Source organism: Gracilinanus agilis, chromosome 3 (genome assembly GCF_016433145.1).
Source record: "Gracilinanus agilis isolate LMUSP501 chromosome 3, AgileGrace, whole genome shotgun sequence".
NCBI lineage: Eukaryota > Metazoa > Chordata > Mammalia > Didelphimorphia > Didelphidae > Gracilinanus > Gracilinanus agilis.
In genome coordinates this window covers 177546705-177562223 of record NC_058132.1, presented here as the reverse complement: position 1 = coordinate 177562223, position 15519 = coordinate 177546705, and positions in this window count along the sequence as shown.

Below are 15519 nucleotides of genomic sequence, written 5' to 3'. Positions count from 1 at the left end.
TTTTTCTTCTCTAATTGCTACTGCTAACATTTCAAATACAATATTAAGTAATAGAGGTAATAATCGGCATCCTTGTTTCACTCCTGATCTTATTGGTAAGGCTTCTAACTTGTCCTCATTGCAGATGATACTTGCTGGTGGTTTTAAATATATACTGTTTATTATTTTGAGAAATGGACCTTCTATTCATATATTTTCTCATATTTTCAATAGAAATGGGTGTTGTATTTTGTCAAAGGCTGTTTCTGCATCTATTGAGATAATCATGTGAATTCTGTTGGTTCAATTATTGATATGATCAATTATATGGATAGTTTTCCTAATATTAAACCATCCTTGCATTCCTGGTATACAATCCACCTAATCATAGTGAATAATTCTCATTATAACTTGCGGGAGTCTTTTTGCTAGTATTCTATTTAAGATTTTTGCATCTATGTTTTTCAAGGAGATAGGTCTGTAGTTTTCTTTCTCAGTTTTTGGTCACCCTGGCTTTGGAATCAGTACCGTATTTGTGTCATAAAAGGAATTTGGTAAAACTTCTTTACTTATTTTGTTAAATAATTTGTATAGTATTGGGATTAGTTGTTCTTTAAATGTTTGATAAAATTCACTTGTAAATCCATCTGGCCCTGGGGATTTTTTTCTTAGGAAGTTCCTTGATGGCTTGTTCAATTCCATTTTCTGAGATGGAATTGTTTAAAAATTCTATTTCCTATTATGTTAATCTGGGTAATTTATATTTTTATAGATATTCACCCATTTCACATTTATTACCCATGTCATATTTATTACCATCTAATTGTGCAAAGTAATTCTTAATAAATTGCCTTAACTTCCTCTTTATGAAAGGTGAGATTGCCCCTTTCATCTCTGAAACTGTTAATTTGATTTTCTTCATTCTTTTTTATTAGATTGACTAGCACTTTATCTATTTTATTTGTTTTTTAAAAGTACAAGCTATTAATCTTATTTATTTGTTCAATAGTTATTTTACTTTCAATTTTATTAGTTTCTCCTTTAATTTTAGGATTTCCAATTTAGCTTGTTTAAGAATTCTATTTCTACTTTTGTTAATCTAGGCAATTCAGATTTTTATAGATATTTATCAATTTCACCTAGATTGTCATATTTGTTGCCATATAATTGAGCATAATTATTAATAATAATTACCTTAATTTTCCCCTTATTAGAGCTGAAGCTGCTCTTTTCATCTTTGATACTGTTAATTTGATTTTAATATTTCTTTTTTATTGGATGAACCAGGATTTTATCTATTTTATTTGTTTTTCAAAGTACCAACTCCTAGTTTTATTTATTAGTTCAATAGTTATTTTACTTTCAATTTTATTAATTTCTCCTTTTTTTCTTAATTTTCAATATAGTTTTTATTGGGAGATTTTTAATTTGTCCTCTTTCTAGTTTTTAAGTTGGATGCCCAATTCATTAACCTATTCCCTCTCTGATTTGTTGATATATACACTCAGTTATATAAATTTTCCCAAGTACTGCTTTGATTGCATCTCATAGATTTTGTTAATTACTTTCCTCATTGCCATTCTTTTCAATGAAATCAGTAATTGTTACCTGGATTTGTACTTTGACAGACCAGTTTTTAAGAATTTGATCATTTAGTTTTCAATTAGTTTTAAATCTGACTTTCCACACGTCCTTATTAATTGATTATAATTTTTATTGCATCATGGTTTGAAAAAATTGCATTTGTTATTTCTGCTTTCCTACATTGGTTTGCAATGTTTTTATGCCCTAGTACATGGTCAATCTTTGTATATATGCTATATGCTACTGAAAAGAAGGTATATTCCTTTTTGCCCCTATTTATTTTTCTCCAGATATCTATTAGTTTTAATTTTTCTAACATTTCATCCACTTCCCTTATGTCTTTCTTATGTATTCCTTGGTTTGATTTATCTAGTTCTGATAGAGGAAGGATAATGTCCCCCACTAGTATGGTTTTACTATCTATTTCCTCCTTAAGCTCCTTTAATTTCTCCTTTAGAAATCTGAATGTTGTACCATTTGGTGCATATACGTTGAGTATTGATATATCTTCATTATTTATACTGCCTTTCATCAAGAAGTAATTACCTTCCTTTTCTCTTTTAATTAGATCTATTTTTGCTTTGACTTTGAGATCAAAATTGTTACTTCTGCCTTCTTTGTCTCAATTGCAGTCCAGTAAATTCTTCTCCACCCTCTTATCTTTACCCTGTGTATGTCTAAGTGGCTCAAGTGTTTTTCTAATAGACAACATATGGTAAGATTCTCTTTTTTAACTCTTTCTTTTATCCATTTCCTTTTTATTGGTAAGTTCATCCCATTCATATTCACAGTTACAATTACTATCCCTGTATTTCCCTTGATTTTCACTTCCTCCTTTGAGTCTGCCTTTTCCCTTATCCCTCTTACCTTCCCCTGCTTTAAGTCTGTCTCCCCTTTTCCCCTCCCTAATGTTGTTCCCCTTCTCAGTCCCTCTCCTCTTATTTATTCCCCTCATACTATAGTACCTTTTAAATAACAACTCCACTTTTCCCTCCCTTGTATTGCTACCCCTCCCCAGCAACCTGTTTATTACCATTTTGCTTCTCTATAGGGCTGGATATAAATCTCTGCCCCAATGGATCTGATTGTTCTTCCCTCTCTGAGTCAAATTCAAGGTGTGTAAGATTTAAGTATTACTTGTCACCAACCTCTTCTACTTCTGCTTCTCTATAGGGTTGGATATAATTCTCTGCCCCAATGGATCTGATTGTTCTTCCCTCTCTGAGTCAAATTCAAAGTGTGTAAGATTTAAGTATTACTTGTCACCAACCTCTTCTACTTCTGCTTCTCTATAGGGCTGTATATAATTCTCTGCCCCAATGGGATCTGATTGTTCTTCCCTCTCTGAGTCAAATTCAAGGTGTGTAAGATTTAAGTATTACTTGTCACCAACCTCTTCTACCTTTACATTTATTGGTATTTCTCTTGTCTCTCTCCCCATGCACTTCTTTATAAAACATAAATTTATCCCATTTTATCTCTCTCTCTCTATATATATATTAACATATCATCTGATACAGTTTGTCAGGGTTCCCTCTAAGTATACTTCTAGCTTCCATGATGATAATAACAATTTTTAAGAGTTACCAAAATCATCTTTTCTTATAGGAATCCAAATCATTTAAATTTATTGGGTGCCTTAAAAAGTGTTTGTTTTTTCTTTGTTTATTTTTTTCCCTTTCTTAATTACATTTTCGTGATTGTCTTCAGTTCTATGTATGGGCATAAAATTTTTTCTTTATGTCAGGTCTTTTCTTTGGGAATGCTTGGAAGTCTTCTATTTTATTAAATGACCATACTTTCACTTACAAGAATATAGTCAACTTTGCTGGGTAGGTGACTCTTGGTGGTAGCTACAGTTTCCTTGTTTTCTGGAATATCATATTCCATGCCTTGCATTCCTTCAGTGTAGATGCAGCCAGATCCTGTGTTATTCAAACTCTGGTTCCACAGTATCTGAATCACTTCTTAGCAGCTTGTAATATTTTTTCCTTGGTCTGCTAGTTCTTGAATTTGGCTATAACACTCCTGACTTTGTCAATAGGGGATTAAATGCAGGTGATCTGTGAATTCTTTCCCTCTCCAATTTACCCTTTTCTTCAAGAATGTCACGCAGTTTTCTTGGATAATTTCCTGTAAAATGATGCCCAGGTTTTTAATTTTGTCATGATATTCTGCTAGTCTAATAATTCTTAAATTGTCTCTTCTGGATCTATTTTCGAGGTCTGTTGTTTTATCAATGAGGTATTTCATATTTTCGTCATTTTTTTACTCTTTTGATTTTGTTTTATAGACTCTTGATGCCTTGTGTAGTCATTTGCTTCTAGTTGTTGGAATCTAATTTTTAGAGACTCAATTTCATTCCTGGATTTTTATTCATCCTTTTCCTTCTGGTCTGTTTTTCTTTGTAAGTCATCTTTCACTTTCTTTGCTTCATTTTCAAACAGGTCAATTCTGGACTTTAAGACACTATTCTATCACTATTATTTAAGACATCTGTTTCCAGATGACTTATTTTGCCTTTTTAGGTTCTTTTCCCAATATTCTTCAGCCTCTCTTAATTATTTTTAGAATTATGTTTTGAGTTCTTACATAGCCTATGTCAAATTTGGTGGATTTCCTGAGTTTTAGATTGGGGTTTCTTGGTCCTACTCTCTTCCATTTGTTTTTTGTTCATTACTTGGATAGAATCTATTAATTCTAATTTCTTTTTTCTTTTTCTGTTGTTTACTCATATTTCTTCTACCCCATCCCCATGATTGGCTGTAATCTTGCTCCTTTGTTTATTTGATGGACCTATAGGTTTTAGCTATTCAGTCCTCAAGGGGCTTCTTCTCTGCTCTGCTGATTAACTATATGGAGGTGATGGAGGTGACCTTTTGTATTAATGAGCCCTGAGGCCAGATTGTTCCCAGCTGCCAGCAGAAGCTAAAAGAGAAGATGTAAGTGTGGAGCCTGAAGATAGTTACCCTCATCAGCCTCTCTATGACTTTCTGACAGCCATCTCCCTGTTAGCCGCCTGGTCTCAGCCCTGAGCTTCCAGTGGTGGTGCCCAGGTATTCTGTCAAGATTTCAGCCTTCTCCCTGGGATCCCAGTCAGGTGCATTCTTACTACAGGTCTAAGCACAGTAGGTAGAGGAGGGATGTTGGAGATTGAGCTTCCCTATCCTCTAAAGGCTTCATATTTGGACTACTGATAGATGGGATTAAGCCAAAACAACATAATCTGCAGAGCTGGATGTGCCCTGAGGCCAAAACCTCCAGAGGCACAGGTTGAAGATGGAGACTGGTTGTTGAAGACTGTGTCCAGCTACCCTCCTCTCTGTCTATCTTTTCCAGCTACCTTCTTGCCAGCTGTGGTCAGAGCACTAATCCGTAAGTAGCTATGGTAGCAAGGCACTTCTTTTGGCTGGAGCCCTCACCTCAAGATCACAGCAACCATCTGAGTCTCAGCAAAGTAGGTGGAGGGGTCCTGGTAACATCCTTCTCTCTTTTCCTTAAACCAGAGAATTCAAACTTCTCTGTGTACCTTTTAAGGTGAATTGAGCAGAAGGGTCCCCCAGCTCTGTCCTGTTGTTGCATTTGGCTTTCCAGCCCCTCTAATCACTTTGTTTTTGATTGGTGTGGAAGGGTTTTCACAGAGGTCTTGACTTTTGTTGCTTCTAATTGGCTATCTTGACTCCATCAATGGTCATTCTCTTTAATGAAATCTCTAATTGTTTCTATAATTTCTTTTTGACCCACCAACTTTAAAGGATAAGATTATTTAGTTTCCAATTAATTTAAAATTTTCCTTACCCTGGATCCTCGTTAAGTATAATTTTTATTGTATTCTAGTCTGAAAAAAAGTTGTATCTATTATTTCTACTTTTATGCATTTATTTGCAATTTTTCTTTGCCCTAGTACATGGTCAATCACTGCTGAGAAGAAGGTATATTCCTTTATATTCCTATTCAGTTTTCTCAAGAAAAAATAATTCTAATTCTTCTAGCATTTCATTCACTTCCCTTATTTCTTTCTTATTTATTTTTGGTTAGATTTATCTGGTTTTGAAAAAGGAAGGTTAAGATTCCAGCACTCATATGCTCTTACCATTTATTTCCTCCTTGAGCTCTTTTAATTTTTCCTTTAGAAATCTAGATGCTTTGCCATTCGGTGCATAAATATTTAGTAATGATATTACTTCATTGTTTATAGTGCCCCTTAACAGAATGTAATTTCCTTACCTTTTTCTTGGCTTGGTGGATTTTGAATTTAGCTATTACTTTCCTGGAAGTTGTCATTTGAGGATTTCTTTCTGGAGGTGATCTGTGAATTCTTTCAATTTCAATTTGATTTTCTTGTTCGAAGATCTCTCAGCAGATATCTTGGATAATTTCTTGTAATATGATGTCCACAGATTTTTCTTGTTCATGGCTTTCAGGTAGTTGTTATGATTAAAATGGTTATAGATGGAAAACGATATTGTTAGAAGTAATAATATTTTAATTAAAGTCATGTTGGTAAATTTAAGAAGACCACATGCCCTAATTCAAATTGCCCGCCATACCTTCCACCCACTTGGCTGCCTTGTACCAAAGAGAACATCCCAATCCAGTCCTCTCTATTGAAGCTACTCTTTATGTGGGCTCACATCACCACGTAAGACAGGAAACCTGTTGAATCATGGAAAATGTAGTTTCAAAGTCCCCTAAATGTCCACAGGAAATTTATATCATCTATCTAAATATTTAAGGTTCAAATGAACCCCAAATTTCCACTAACACAGAGTCCAATAATTCTCAAATTGTCTCTCCTAGATCAATTTTCTAGTTCTGTTGTTTTTCAAACAAGGTATTTAATGTGTTCCTCTATTTTTTTATTCCTTTGATTTTACTTTATCATTTCTTGATTGATTTCTCATAAAATCATTAGTTTCTACATGGTCAAATTCTGATTTTTAAGACCTGATTTTCCTCTGTCAGTTTTTGGTAATCCTTTTTCAATTGGCCCATTTCTTCTTGCATTACTTTCATTTCTTCTTTTATCATTTTCCTTTTTCCTTGCTTCATTTTCATTTCCCCTTCCATCACTTTCATTTTTCTTTCCCACTTTTCCTCTCCTTCTCTTAATTGCTTTTTTTTTAACCCTTGTACCTCGGTGTATTGTCTCATAGGTGGAAGATTGGTAAGGGTGAACAATGTGGGTCAAGTGACTTGCCCAGGGTCACACAGCTGGGAAGTGGCTGAGGCCGGGTTTGAACCTAGGACCTCCTGTCTCTAGGCCCGACTCACTCCACTGAGCGACCCAGCTGCCCCTTCTTAATTGCTTTTTGAAGTTTTTTTTTTAGTTCTTCCAGAATCTGTATCCAATCCATATTTTTCTTTTGTACTTTGGGTATGTTTCCTTTGCTTTCACAATTCCCTTCTGTGACTGTAACTTGCTCTTTTTCTCCATAAAAATTTTTTAGGATTAGATATTTTTATTGTTTGCTCATTTTTCTTATCTAATTATAGGTAGGTTTGTTGGGGAAATGATGTGATGGTCTCCAGGCTGAGAGCCCCCTTCTTCTGTTGATTCAATTGAGCTTGTGATGCTGATAGCTCAAAGACTTGCCTCAGGCTAAGGTGTAAGCTTTTGAACTCACTTTGATCTTGATCAGGTCTGATACTGATCAAATTCTAGCCTCGGGCTTTATCTCAAATTTTTTGCTTCACTGTGTACTTGATCCAATCAGGCACATTCTTGATTTTCCTAGCTTGGAACTCTGCTCTGAGCTTTAGGCAAAATGATCAGTACTTACTAGTTAGTACTATCATACACCCCAAAGGAATTAAGTCCTTGTCCCAAGCCTAGACTAGAATTCCCTGTTGAGGAGATCTGGATTTCTCTCCAGGTTTGTATTTTCAAGGGGTAAGGATAGGCTTTTACTTCTATTTGCTCAGGAAAGAGTCTCAGGATCTGGATGTTGGCTTGAGCATAGATTCCCAAACCTTGGAAAACAGTGTGGGTTGTGGGGGTTTGGTTTGCTCTTGGCTTGCTCTTCCCTTCTTGCTATAGCTTCTTGCTGGATCTGTTCTCCTCTTACCCCATTGCCACAGATGTTTGTTGACTACCTTTTGGGTTTTAGTTTTCTTGAAAACTGTTTCACTTTATCTCCTTGTTGGTTCTTTCACCCCTGTTTTCATTTTGGGACAGTATTTTAATCTTGGTTGAAGAGGATTATCATGGCAACACAGAGCTGCTGGGAATTACTCTGCCATCTTGGCTCAACCCCTGGAAGTAGAAGGCAAGGAATTTGAAATCAATTTTAATGAGGATGATACATACTTAAAAATCATAGAATTCAGAGATCAAAGGACCATGGGTATATGAGTTTGTTCTATATTACAAAAAAGGTAATAAGGACCTGAGAAGTTGTGACTTCCAAAGAGTACACAAGTATAATAAGTAGCAAAACTGGGATTTGAACTCATCTTCAAACATGAAATTGAATTCATTTTGTAATACACCAGATATGTTTCTCCTGCATAACTCCTACCTAAAAATGAAAATACCAACACTAAGTTCCTTCTGAGAAATGCTTGTCACTCACCCTGTCATCCTGGAAGAGAAAATTGGGAATTGAATTGTTTGGGCTTAATAATTCTATCTATTGACAATGTCTACAATTTGAACTTGTTGCCAATAGATGGTACTATATCCTTGTTAGGTGAAACAGCCAGGCCAAAAAAAATTCACATTTTGTCCAGAATTAACTCTATCCCTCACTATGCTATTAAGGAGATGAATAGTGAGGGATAGAGATTAAATTGGGACACAATGTGAGAGGCTTTTGCCATGTTATTTAACTGGCATATTTATATTTAATTACATGCATATATATATATATATTTGTATATATACACATACATACATGTTTTTAACATATATAACATTTTGATGTCTGTGTGTGTGTTTATAACACTGTTTACCTTGGACTCGAACTGTCTGAAATCCAGGTCTGATATCTTTAAGGGAATTGACAATATCTAGACTCTCTACAAATGACTCTAGTTTTCTATTGATAATGTTTTCTTGTATGTTGGAAAGTGGTCTTCTGGAAGCCAGTTCTAGTTAGCCACCAAAAGTAGAATTAGATTTTACATTCATGAGTGAGAAAATACCCCTATGCCCTTATACATGATTAGATTTTATTGTTAGTGATGGTTTTCAGAGAATCATAATTATAATTCTAAGATAATTATCATATATCATGATTTTAGAAGGAATTTTACTTATATTTTAGTTGAAGTTTTAAAAACTGCTTAACCTTAGAGGCAGACCAACCTTTCTCTTACTTCATGTATCATGCACCCTTGTTTGTGATCAGGTATGCATCAGTGTTTCTGATGTTAAGTTTCATAACCAGATTTTGTGTTATTCATCACCACCCATCCTTACCCAGAATGGGCCCAGAGAACATTCCTCTCCTCCTGATAACCATCAATTGACTCTTAGGTAATGGTCAAAAGCTCTCTCTCTCTCACTGAATAATAAATTATTATGTACTTCCTAGATGACCTAAACTTTGGATAAATAAGAGTTGTTTCCTAGTTCAGCTAACCAATGAACAGTGTTGCTGGGTGTCTTCTTCCTTTGAAGAATATGACTATTCTATGTACTTGTATGGTAAAATTTGACTGGTACTTTAAAGTTATAAAAGAATATTCTTTCCAGTGCTCTGGGGCTTCTGATGTTAATAGTCCAGCTTTGTTGGAAGATTTGACCCTCTTCCAATAAAGCTAAATAATTACCTGGGTAGGAGAAATTGACTTTATTTATTCAAAATGATTGATTCTTAAGAAAATTTTGAAATACAATGAAATATTCACCATGAAAAATATAATCACAAATATATATAAACTCCTCCCTCCTTACCATATCAACATCTATGAAAAGGAAAAAGAAATTAGGTTCATAGCTTAGCTAAATTCCTTGGTCTCATATTCCCCAAGCTCTTAGTCCAAATTTCTCCCTTAAGTTAAGTACTAATGACTCTGGATTCTCTGGTCTAGGATACATGGTGGTAACATACTGCTTGGAATCCTGGATCTAAGACTGCCATGAGTTGAAATCTCAAGTCCCATGGGAATCACAGGCAAAGGACAAATGATAATGAAAATAAACAAATATATTCAAAGCCATATCTCAGAGCCATGGGAAAATGAGAGGGACTATGTCTCATCCAGGGTCAGATTTGTCTCAGTTTAAAAGATGTAACATGTTTCAAAGTGTTAGTCAATTAAAAGAGACTGCTAGTATTTACGTGGTAGGAGGAATTCCAGGGGGCAAGGGTCTCCAAATTAAGTAATCTGGGCTATGAACTGAAGGGCAAGTCACACTTTATATATATCCATATCTTTATATACATATATGCAAATATATGCACATAGGGTTATATGTGCTATATATAATTTTACATATAACTAATTAACCAGTTAAAGAAGGATGAAACAGAAAGCATTCAAGAAGCAAGATGACAGTAACTCATCACATATTTCTATTGTTATTAAAACAGTTAACTCTATAGTATGGTGTGAGCACTGGAACTTGGCTCTATTGTGACTATGTATGCAAATTGCTGAAAGCCTTGGCAACAGAAATACAAGGATGTTTTAGCTTTTAGTTTTTGAAAATATTTGTGAAGTTGATCAATCTTAGACTTGATGGCATTCCTATCTTCTCTCTTCCCTTCAATCCCTCACTTCTTTTCCTCCACCCTTCCACTTATCCCCTCATTATATCTTCTCTTCACCCATTCTCTCATAATTTCTTTCTCATTTCTCCCCCATTACTCCCACAATTAATTTTCCCTCCTTCTCCCATCTATGCTTTCTACTTTTTCTTATTCCTTGTTTCCTCCTTCCTTCCTCTTTCCCTTCCCCTCTCTATCCTTTACCCTTAACCCATAAAAACTTATATTTATAGGCATCAAAGCATTTTTGAATATTTTCAAAGCTCATAAAATAACCACTCCATTTAATACGGCCACTAATTTTAAAACAAATGCAAAGTCATTTATTCCTCAAGACTTGCACTAGAAACAAGTTCAGCTTTATTTTCTTGAATGGCTAAATGCAGTATTATTGAGTATGTATATGAATAACTTAACTTTGAACAGCAGATAGTGCACTAGACTTGGAGTTCAGAAAAACAAATTCAAATTCTGTCTCAACTACTTATTCATTGTGTGACTATAAGCAAATCATTTAAACTATCAAAATCAGTTTCTCCCTATGCAAAATGAGGATAATAAGAGGTCCTGCATCACAGCATTGTTATGGAGCTTCAACTTCTTCCATTGCAAAATGTGGATTAAAATAGAAATTAATTTACAGGGTTGGGTATTGGTGAAAGAATCAAATGAGATCACATTTACAGTGCTTTGAAAATATTAAAAAGCTATGTAAATGCCAGCTAGCTTGTTAGCTAGTAGTAGTAGCAGCAGCAGCAGCAGCAGCAGCAGCAGCAGCAGCAGCAGCAGCAGCAGCAGCAGCAGCAGCAGTAGAAGTAGTAATAGTTTTATAACAATGCTTTTGAGATTACTCTCTCCCTCCAAAAAATACTATAAGGGAAACAAGTTATTATCATGGAAAGAGTACTGGATTTTCAGCCAGAATACTTAAATTTAAAATCAGCCAGCTGCTATTTATAATTGGTGTCAGGAATGGGCACTAGACTTGTATATAGGAAATCTCAGGTAACTTACCAAAGTGGGTTATCACTTTCAATTTAAAAGTGTTGGTTAGCTGAGGTGTATAAGTAACTAGGGCAGCAGCTTGCCATTTCACCACAAAAATGCTCTCCAAACAAGAGTAAAATATCACCACAAAATGAATACAGGAATGAAAGAACCAACAGAGATATAAGTAAACTACTTTCAAAGAAAGAAAACCCCAAAAGGTAGGTAGAGATCATCTGGGAAACTGAGGTGACAGGGGATGGAGCAAGCAGGGGGCATAGAAGTGAGTTAAGAGGAAACCAAGAGCAAATAACACCCCCACTGCTTCACATATCTACTCTCACAGGTTCCAAACTTAGGTCAAAGCTAAGTCAGATCCTGAGATCCTATCAGGAAAAAAGAGGTCCAAGCCAACCAACACATCTTGAAATTGCAAACCTTTGGAGAAGTCTGGAGTCCCATGGCAATCTGGGCTGAAGGGGCCCAATTCCAAGTGGGCCCAGAGCAAAGTCAGGAATCATAATCTGGGCTTGGAGTGAATACATAATCCATGGTTTGAGGTGAGTTCACATTTATCAGGGAGAGCCTCTCTGGGATCTTTTTGCCCAAAACTAAGGGTGGAGCTCTAGGACATGGCAAATAAAGTTGTGCCTCATTGAATCAATAACACCTTGAGACCAAAAAAACAAAAACTCAAGTCTAATCAAGTTCACACTGAAAGCAAAAGGTTATACCCAATACTGAGGCAAGTTCTTAAGCTATCAGCATCTCAAGGCTCAATTGAATCAGCAGGGGGAGGGGACTCTCAGAGCTCTCAGCCCTCAGACCACTGGTAAATTAGTAACAAACCAGAAAATAAGCTGAAAATAGGATCAAGGAAGGACAGAAGTTTATGAGGGAACCCCAATTCCCTACAAAACAGAGTCTACCTACAATTAGATAGGAAACATGAGCAAACAATCAAAAAAGACCCACCTAACTCTAACGACTTTTTATGGAGACAAAGAGAAAGGTACAGACACAGAAGGGAACAGTGAAAGCAAAGGAAGAACACTCAAAGTCCAAAAGAAAAATATGGATTTGACACAGGTTCAGGAAGAACTCAAAAAACGACTTCAAAACTAATTTATTAGAGGTAGAGGAAAAGAGGGGAAGAGAAATGAAAGTGATGCAAAAAGAAATACACCAATTAAAAAAAGGAGAACCAAAAACTGACAGAGTAAAACCATGCCATAAAAGTCAGAATTAACCATCTAGATACCAATGATTCCATGAGAAATCAAGAAACAATAAAGCAGAATCAAAGGAATGAAAACAATAGAGGAAACCATGAAATATCTTATTGAAAAAAACAACAGACCTAGAAATAGATCTAGGAGATACAATCTGAGAATTATTTGATTACTTGAAAGTTTGTTATTGGAAATTTTGTGGTCTCTGAACTATATTTCCCATGAGACCACTGGCTTCCTCTCTTACATGAAGACATCAACAGTTAGGTAATGATGTAGATAGGAGGATAAAATTGGGGTGCTGGACTTCCACTTTCTCTTTGCTATCTATCCACCATGGAGGCGGCAGGCAAGGCGCAGGATTTTTTAAATTGACTTAGCTAGCATGGCACGTGGCTTCATTTTCTAATGGCTACTAATAAATTTATAAAAACCATAATATTTTTGAAGCTATCCTTTTATATCTATTTTATTTCATACAAAAGCCATGATAAAGAAAAATCCTTGGATATCATATTACAATAAATTATCAAAGATAACTGCTCACCTACCTTGAGCAAGAAAATCAAATTGAAATTGAAAGATTTCACAGATCTCCTCCAGAAAAAAAAAATCCTCAATTGACAACACTCAGGAATGTAATAGCCAAATTCAAGAGTCACCAAGCCAAGGAAAAAGTACTTCAAGTAGCCAGAAAGAAAGGATTCAGAAACCCTGGAGCTACAATCTGAATCACTCAGGACCTAACAGCTTCTACATTAAAGGATCGGAAGGCATGGAAAATTATATTCAGAAAGGTAAAAGATTTAGGTTTATAACCCAGAGACACCTATCCAGGAAAAATAAGTATACTCTTTCAGGGGAAAAATGGTCTTTCAATAAGATAGAAGATTTCCAAACATTACTGAAGAATAAACCAGACTTAACAAAAAAAAAAAATTGAAGGCCAAATACAAGACATAAGATAAGCCCAGAAAGGTAAATAAGAAAATCTAAGGGACTAATTAAAGTAAAAATATCTTTATGTCTACTTGGAAAGAAGATTTCTGTAATTCTCAAAATTGATCTCAGTAGTAGAGAAGATAGATGGAATTTAATCAGAAAGAGTGAAAAAATAAGCAGATTATGATAACATGATGTATATGATGATATATGAAGGTATGAGATATATGTAAATGCAATGATATAGAACAAGATGTATATAGTATATGACATGTATGCATATTAGGAACATGTAAAAAACCAATCAAAGGCTGAAAGAGAGGTTTGCACTGAAAGAAAAAGGAAGGGAGATAAAGAATGTGGTAAATTATATAACATAAAGAGATGAGAAAAATCGATACAGAGAGGAGCGGATAAGGATGGTGATGGGTAATGCTTAAACTTAACTCTCTTTGTAACTGGCTCAGAGAGAGAAAATCAAATATATTCAGTGGGGCATACCATTCTATCTTACCCTACAGAGAAGTAGAAGTTGAACAAGACAAGGAAATCTTGGAGTAATTTAAGGGAAGGGGAATTGGGTGGTGACAAAAAGTGAATTATTGGTAAGGAGGAATAGAGTGAATGGGAATAGAGCAGGATCCAAAGGGAATAATATGATGGAGGGCAATACACAGTTAGAAATCATAACACTTAACATGAATAGGATGAACTCACCCATTAAACTGAAGTGGATACCAGAGTGGATTAAAAACCAAAATCCTACTATATGTTATTTTCAAGAAACACATCTGAGGCAAGGTGACACACATAGATTCAACGTAAAAGGTTGGAGCAAAATTTATTATGCATCATCTAAAGTAAAAAAACAATAAGTTGGAGTAGCAATCATGATACCAGACAAAGTCAAAGTAGAAATTGATCTGATTAAAAGAGATAAGGAAGGAAATTGCATTTTGCTAAAGGGTATTATAATCAGTGAAGTAATATCATTATTAAATATTTATGCACCAAATATAATGGCATCTAGATTTCTAAAGGAAAAACTAAAGGAGCTCAAGGAGGAAATAGATAGTAAGACCATACCATTGGAGGATCTTAACCTTCCCCTTTCAGAACTAGATAAATCAAACCAAAAAGTAAATAAGAAAGAAGTAAGGAAAGTAAATGAAATGATAGAAAAATTATAGTTAATAGATATATGGATAAAAATGCATATAACTTTTTCTCAGCAGCACATGGTACATATTGTGATAATTAGATTAAGTCTACACTGCCCATCTTTAGATTTAATCACCAAAGGTGAGAACACCTCTAATTCTGGGAGGTCTGTAACCCACGTGTGCTAGAGTGTGTGATGAATCAGAATCAACTGACTGCCCCCTAGGCAGTTCTATTAGAATCATCTATTGTGATTGGACACGTGAATTGGAAGTGGATGCAGGAAGTGATGAAAGATGTTATATTTTAAATATGATGGTAACTTCCTGTGAAGGTAGTTGATGTTTTGAACTTGGTGTAGAAGGTTCTCTAGTGGGACCTCTGACTGCTTCCCTTTGAATTGTCATGTGGGTAAGTTAGGCTGACTCTCTCTCTCTTCCCTTGGCATTTCTGGAGGCTCTAGCCTTAACACAGCCTCTCTTGCCTCTCTAATTGTAAAAGGCCTTGTGGCTAGAAGCCTTGTTTAATTAACCTCTTTGCCCCTCTGCTGGGGCCTCTAAATTCTTACATGGTCAGCGCCTCTGGTCCAGAATAGAATTTCTCTCTCTCAATTTCCCTACCTGCAACCTTCCTAATTGTAAATAAATCACCATAAAGTCAATTTTGACTTGAGATTATTCTTAATTGAGCATTGACAATAGTTCAATCCTCTGGTGACCATCTTTTAATATACTGAACCCATAAAACCCTTTTTCACCCCCTTACAATATACAAAGACTGACCATGCACTAGGGCATAGAAATATTGCAAACAAATGTAGAAAAGCAGAAATAATAAATGCCACTTTTTTACATCACAATGTGGTAAAAATTATAATTAACAAGGGACCATGGAAAGGCAAATTTAAAATTAATTGG